The following is a 7,639-nucleotide window of genomic DNA, read 5'->3' as shown; positions in this document are numbered from 1 at the left end:
AAGACAGGAGCTGTACTTCTGGATTTGAGGGCTAGCTGGCTAATTTAACACGTTTTTCTTTTTGACAAGGTGTTCTGTGTTTTCCCCAAGACTACAGCATTGTCCCTCTCTGACACACGGCTTAGGGTGCATATGAGACCTATAACAAGAACTAGGTCAAGAGCCTCTCTTTGAGCGCTGTGCTACTCCATTTTGGGTTGTACCCCTGCGTATCCTCCTGCTGAAGAAGTCTGGGATTAGCTGTGGTCAGAATAATTGTTCTTTCTACACGCAGTCACTGTGGCAGCTTGTTCTTTGACGTGCATTGCTGGCAAATGCCCTGAGCTGAAATACAGGTTGAGTTCAGCAACATCCAAGTACCATTCGTGGGGAAACTGTTCAATGTTTGGCCAAACTCGCATTAGCATTGCAGTCTGCTACCATAGCCGTAACCTTGATTTCTTTCTGCCTGCTAAAAAGGAGACTAACTGCCTTCTCCGTCAGCATTTTAAGGACTTCCAAGGAACTGGCATGACCTTGGCTCTCCAGCACAAGTTCTTGCTTTGCCTTGATCTGTGCTGCTGAGTAATGGAGGGTCTAGTAAGAATCGTGTTTATGTTTAATATTGCAATGGGGGAACTATATTAAAATATCAAAGCTGCAAATAAAAATCACAAAGGGCAGAAGGAGGCAAGTGCAGGAGCCTTTGAAAGTGCGTGTTACTGTATTGCAATCAGTAAGAAAAGTACTTCTTGTCTTAACCAATAAATCACTGGCCCTCAGAAACAAAAACCACTCAGGATAGCAACCCTAAAAGAAAAGATAGGCTCATCAGGAAATAAGGACACTCCTCGGGAAGGGTGAAACAAGATGTCCTTCCAAAAGCTAACGCGGTAAGTCACCTCGACAGGAAAAAGCAAACCCGCCTGGACTCCAACCAAGCCCTGGGAGGAATCCCCGAAGAGGGCTGCCGGCACGGCCGCACTGGGGGGCGAAAGGAAGACGTGCCTCGGCGGAGCCCGGCCGTCGGTCCGGGGCACCTTCCCGGCCGGGAGGAGGGCGGGGGCCGGCTCCCGCCCCGCAGCCCGCCCGGCCTGGGGAGCAACAGGTCGCTGCCGGCTCCCTCCCGTACCGGTGCGGGGCCAGCCTGACCCGCTCGGCCGCGCTTAACTAGCCGCGGCGCGAAGCCCTTCCCGCCTCCCCAGCTCCCGCTCTCCCGGCGGGCCGCTCCGGGATTAAAACCCTCACGCTCCTCCTCTTCCTCCCCCCTCCAGCCCCAGCCTGCCGGGGTGGTCCCGCAGCCCCGGCCCGGGGCAGAGCCCGCCCTCCATAATCCATGCGCGGGCGGCACCGCCACCACCACCACCACCACCACCGCCGCCGCGGCGCTCTGAGGCGGCAGGCGGAGCGGGCCGTGCCGTGCCCCGCCGCCTCCGTGCTTTCCCCGCTTGGCCGGTGAGTGCCGCCGGGCGGTACGTGAGGAGGGGTCCCGGGGCAGCGCTCCCCCGCCGGCGGTGCCGCTCTGCCCGCGGCGGGGCCGGGGGAGGCAGCAGGTGGGGGCGGGGCTCCGCCGCCTTCCCCGGCTGCTCCCGCTGCGGGCGGCAGAAGGTCCTGGCCGGGAGAGTGCGGCCGCGGGGGAGAGGAGAGGTGTCGGCGGGCGGGGGGCCGCTGTGGGAAGCCGGGTGAGGGGGGGCGGGTGGCCGTCGAGGGAGGCTGGCGCTCGAGGGAGCGGGGCTGCCTGCCGGGGGGGGGACAGTCGGGCTGGGAGAGCGACCTGTGGGAGCGGGGAGTGGCGGGATGGAGGCACTGAGGGAGGGAGCCCCGGCCCTGAAAGCGCGGGGTGAGGCGGGGGGCGGAGGGGCAGGTCTGTGCCGAGGGGAGCCGGGGAAGCGTGCTTGCGGGCAGGGGCCCTGCGGGAGGGACGGGTTCGGCCGGGGGGAAGGGGCTGCGGCACGGCGGGGCGGTGTGTGTGTGGCGGTCCGCGGGGAGCGAGGGCGGATCCGCCCGCTGAGGAGGAGAGCGGGGCGGCGGGCGCGGCCGCTGCGAGTGAAGCGGCTTTCCTCCCCGGAGGGCCGTATGTGGCGGGGATGGCTGAGGAGGGGTCGGGGGCCGGCTGAGGAGGGCTCGGGGGCCGGCGGCCGGCTGTGAGTCTCCGGCCACTGAAGAGAGAGGAGTGGCGGGAGCGGGGCGGGGGGAGAGCCCCGGAGGTCTCCGGGGAGAGGGGGAGCCGCTCCGCGGGCAGGAGAGGGCACCTGCCCGGGGCCGGGCGGGGGGGAAGCGGGCGGTGGGGCCTGAGCGGCGCCGGGGAGGGGGAGGGGGACACCGCGGTGGCCTCGAAATCGGCTCGTCAGGGGCGGGGGAGGCAGGGGAGGCAAACCCCTGCCGTGGCTCTGCGGTGAAACCGTGGATGTGAGCGGGGAGAAGGGCCCGTCCGCTCCCGCCGGGGGGTCCCCGCTCGGTACGGCAGCGCGCTGCGGCGAATGCCGCCTCGGAGGAGTTACTTGAGGCGGTGCTGCTGGTAGCTTGCCGCTCAGCGTGTACCTGGGCAGATCGCGCCAGCCCACCCCGGGTGGTCAGGCGTTTTTCTCGGCAGGGCTGAGCTCTGCTGTGAGCTGGGGACCTCATCCGAGGGCGGGGGGAAAGGGGCAGCCGTGGCAGTAAACATGGGCTGTGTCTTCCTCTGCACACAGACACGCAGGGGAGCGACTGAAGAAACTACCGAATCGGTCGGTATTCCAGCAGAGGCAGAGCTGCGGTACCCGCAGCGTGGTAGAGGAAGAGGTCTCTACAGTTTTAGTAATTGGACAGAAGGCGAAGGAAAGACTTGGTCTCAGCTGGCAGTGGGCGTACGGGGGGTCTGTCGTCCCAGCCCCTTGGTGTTGGGACACGTATTCAGCCCTCATCAGTCCCCGTTTGCCAAAACCCACTCTGTTTACGGGCTGGCTTTACTGTGTTTTAAAATTTTCTATGTGATGCTGAAAAGTGCTCTCACAAGGAATGCTCTATGAATGCTACAGTAAATTCAGCACTTAAAATCAAGTTGGGTTTTTTGTTGTTGTTGTTGTTCAGCTAGTGAAAATATACTTCAAACATTTAAGCGGTCAGCTGAAAATCAGACCTGCTGGTGTCCTGGGGAAGATACCTCATTTGGAATTTTTACAGGTCTGTGTCTGTTGTTTGCAAATGGCTGTGACTTGTAAAACAGCAGGATTTTTTGGTGTTGCTTTTTAAAAATTTGGTTTCAAATTATTGAGTAGCTGGTCAAAGTGAACTGGGTTCTGAATATCCAGCTTTTCCTGACTTGAGCACTTACTCATTTTCAGCATATAGCAAGCATGTCAGACGCATACTGAGGCTACCTTGTGTGGAAGATTCTGTTTGTTTGGTTTTTGTCAGTGCTGCCAGACTCAGTCCTGCAGTCTCTAGTACTTACTAGGCTTATTTGCTTCCTACTCTTCCTATGGCAACAGGTTGTGATTGTTGGTAGGCTTAGGACGGATTCTGTAACAGAAAACTGTACCTTCTTGACTTGCCAGCATCTAACTTGGCTTGCTGTATTATGTCTCTTGAATGGGAAGGTGGTGGTGTGGGTTTTTTTTAATGCATACTTAGGAGTTTTAGTCGTCTACCTGTAACACTGTGTTTTGTGGCTGTTTTAATTCATTTTCCTCTTCTGGTGGTTGCTCTCACTGGAGCAACCTCATGCAAGGGGATTATGGCCTTGAATTTTCAAATTACTAGTTAAAAAATGCAACAAACATAGGCAGATCTCTTGTGTGGGCTTCCTATGGACAGCTGCATCTTCTACCATCCCATCATGGTTCACTGCCAGCAGGCTCCCACATTGAGCTTTATCAGTCTGGCCTTTGGTTGATTGAATTTCAGTTCACAGGGTTAATCATTGTTGCATTGCTGCACTGCAGTGTTGTATTTGCATGGATTGCAGCGTTAAACAGAAGGAGGCCAGTCTTGTTGAAACAAAGAGCTGGACATCATGCTGTTTCTGAGGTCTGTTATTTAGAGTTGATGTATCATTGAAGCAGTTGCTGAACTAATGCAGCTCTTGCTCTGTCTCCTTTCCTCCTCTTAAACTTACAGTGGAGTTGCTGCAGCTTTATTGGTTGGGGAAAATATTACAAAAGGATATATCAGAGATATGATAATACTGCAGCATACTTGGTAAAAGGGTGATTGTATTCTCCACAGATAGCGTTTAAAACCCCAGGAATTATGTTTAGTGACTTGTACATGTAGAATATTCGTGACAACCACAGAATAAAAAGCAAAAGCTCTAGTCTTTTAAAGATGGACACTTGCAAACCACACTGAAAATTAGTTAAATGCTTTCATTGTTATGTATCTTATTAAGTACGTAACAGGGTTTGTGGTTGTTTTTTTTAATTGAAACATAGTAATGAAATTGATATCTTATTTGATAATTAATGTAAGCACTTCAAAGGTTCACACAGCTTCTTTTCATTCACTGCACTTGAACTTGGGGAGAGTTGTACTAGCAATTACTGTAGCTGTAGCTCATGGACTGCAGTGATGCCACGCTGTTTCTGAGGAAATGAGATGGCCACATGCTGCAATGAAGAGTACCATAAACTGCTATGCAATTCTCTTTATATGTGTCACTCGTGTATGTCATTCTTGCAGTTCTCAAAATTACAAATTTCATGGATATATTTTTCTTCTTCAATGCTGTTAGTCTAGCATATTTAACTAATATGCTCCCAGCTAAGTTTCTTTTAGATATCAAGATAAGGATAACTGCTGGCAGCTTTTTACATCTGAGTTATTTTTAGGTAGGTTGAATACATATTGAATGCTCAGAGGTATCCCAAGTTACAGGTTTAATAATGTTTCTGTCAGTTCCTGATCATTATTAATGTAACCTTGAAAATATATTAGTGTTTTATGTAGTATAGAGAGGATGTGGTGTCAGCCTGGAGGAATTGCCCAGTAAGATTATATATACCATGTTTATTGTCATTTATTTGCCAGCAAAGGAAGGGGAAGAGAATATTGTCAGAATTCTGCACATTCTTTGATTTGCAAAAAACTCACATGCTTTGCTGAAAAATTCTGAACTTTATAAAAGTTTAACTGAAAATTATGTAGAGTTGGAGATTTCAGTAGCGTCTTTGGGATTGAAAGCTGGTTATGTGTCTCCACTTAGTAGAATGTTGTTTGTATCTGCAGTACAGGTAGTGTCCTTGCAATTGCAGTAGTGTCCTTGTCTTAAAACTGCCAACTTTCTGTCTTGGTTAATACATGACTTTGCATTTCTAGCAGGCATAGTGATTATTTTCCTATATTTGGAGGACATTTTGACAGGGCTTTGTTTGCCTGTTTGTACAGTTAGATGCACTTTAAATTGTCCTTAACCTAAAATCTAACAACAACAACAAAAAGTTGTATGTACTTTCTCTTCTGCCTTCTCTCTAGTATAACAGAATGCACTACAGGGGACATGCCTTGTCTTTTAGCTTTGCCTTAAGACACCAGTTACAGAGGCCATCTTCCTCTCAATTTCATCTTTCACAAACACACCTAACATTTCCCTGTATTGTACACTTTTGTATCGCTTGGAATCAAGGCTCACTATATGTGAGCTTTTTCTCCTGCCTTATTGGAGTGTGGCAGCTGTACTTGAGTAATCTCCAGAAAACTAAGCTTTACTTAGAAAGAGTGTTCAAACTTTTTTTTTTAAGAAAACCAAGTTGAACTGTACTGTATCAAACTTGCACATCTTCACTGTTCTGTCATTAAGGCAAATTTTTTTTTTCCACTTAGTTCTGGTCTTGTGGTATTTTGTCCTGTAGTGTTTTTGTAAATTTGATAATAAACTGCAGCCTAAGCAGTTTTTGGTTTCTGACCATTTCTATGTTCAGCCCGAGAGTAATAGGTGCATAAAAGAAAATTCCACTGAAAACTACCTTTTAGGCTGAAGAAAATTAGTCTCAAGAAAAAATTAAAGGAGGAGAAATAGTATTTTGGAGCTGGACTCTTTTTTTTTTTTTTTTTTTTTGATTATTCTTTAACAAATGAGTCTTTTCCAGATAGGAGAATACTCATGGTGTGATGTGTTCTGAGTTCTTATGTTCCTGTGTTGAGCATCATATTTCAGAGTGGATGCTAACATAGCCTTTTTGGAGAAGGATTGGATAATTCTGCTATTCATAGCATTATTACTGTTCATTCTTCTTGGTTTTTATGAGCCATGAGGCGGAAAGGTAGATTTGAGTTTTTCTTCTTAACTTGAGTGGACTACAGGGAAACAAATCTGTCTCTAGTTCTTTGATCTGGTCTTGTATTCCTTTGTTCCATATTTTTCATGATCTCAATCTATCCTTTGAATGCAGCATGGACTACTAAACAAGCCTGCAACATGTTTTTTTGAAAGTCAATACTGGTTTTCAGAAAGGTAGCCTTTGTTTTACCAGAGACTGTAAAGTATGGGAGAGACTTAAGTCTCACTTACTGCCGATTTTCAAGTCTTTTGTCTACAGCATCTCTTTGACCTGGAACCACCTTAGAAGTCAAGGTATTGATGTAGGATTGGGCTGACTGAGGCTGTGAGGTGTTTGGCTGTCATTCTTGCAAGTGAATCATCTGAACACCAATGTGGAGATTAAAAGTATTTCTATTGGGTAGTGTTGCTGAAAAAGGCAACAGAGGCACAACTGTGCTAAGAAAAGGCAGTTTGTGCTGGGTGCTCACCAGTTTGAAGTGGGCAGCTTGTCATGAGCGGTGTGTTCTCGGGCATCCCCACCAATGGCACTCTGGTAGATCACCAAAGACACTTCAAAGATAAGTCAGTCTGATGGGTGGGAAGGTCAGTGCAGTGATTGCTGGTACACTTGTCAAGTACATGCGGCTTCCAAAATCAGAAAGGGGCAGAAGTTTTTCTGTTGCCTTTTGTTTGGTTTTTTTGGTCTGTTTCCTTGGAGGCCACCATGGCCCATGTTGAAGTGAAGGAGTCTTACACCTAGCCCCCAATAGACAAAGATGTGGTCAGTTGCTTTGTTGGAAGCCTGGGGGGCTTCTTGTGTTTACATTTCTTAAGTGGTGGTTGATTAAACTGCTGTGATTTTTGTAGATTCAGAACATTCTTAAACATGTGTAAGCATCCAAAGTCATCTTAATGACACACAGCTTTAGCAAGCTATGAATAAAAATTATTGAGGTGACTTTTCCAGTTCCTAAGAAGAGCCTTGAGATAGTTTGAGTTAATAGAAAGTAATTATTGACACCCATTGTCACCTGTCAGGAGGGTGAAGTTGTGTTTTGTTGGGGTTTGGGGTTTTTTTGTTAGCTTTTCACTGATGAATAATTTAATTCCTCAGTCTTGGAGGATGATTAGGAGTAACTGGTATCTGGAAGGTTTTACTGAAAGGTTGAGATTATAGAAGGTACAGGATATGACTTGTAATGATTGCCATCAACTACAGTAACATCAGGTGGCTGATGAAATGTGTTGTGTAACAGTTGTAACATGACATATTGTACTTAGAAGCGCAATTCATACATTGTTCCTTTAGTTTTGTCTCCCTTGGAGCTGTCCCAATGCTCTGCTTTGTTTGTTTTTGAAAACTCACTGACCTGGAACTATGCATAATTGTTTTTTCCCCCCTCTTTCAAGTACAGTGGATGT

The 7,639-nt window shown here is 48.4% G+C and overlaps 1 protein-coding gene across 1 annotated transcript in view; it reads left to right on the top strand.

Moving 5' to 3' along the window:
• The first annotated feature begins 1,548 nt into the window (after nt 1–1,548).
• PROM1 (prominin 1) overlaps nt 1,549–7,639 on the top strand; it is a 65,177-nt gene continuing 59,086 nt past the window's right edge. The window contains exon 1 of the mRNA XM_075041032.1: nt 1,549–1,626. The gene's annotated coding sequence lies outside the window, so the exon portion shown is untranslated. The remainder of the gene's footprint in view (nt 1,627–7,639) is intronic.

The sequence above is a fragment of the Buteo buteo genome, chromosome 1 (genome assembly GCF_964188355.1).
Source record: "Buteo buteo chromosome 1, bButBut1.hap1.1, whole genome shotgun sequence".
Classification (NCBI taxonomy): domain Eukaryota; kingdom Metazoa; phylum Chordata; class Aves; order Accipitriformes; family Accipitridae; genus Buteo; species Buteo buteo.
The sequence above is the reverse complement of the archived record's forward strand: the minus strand, read 5'-3'. Positions and strand labels throughout refer to the sequence as shown.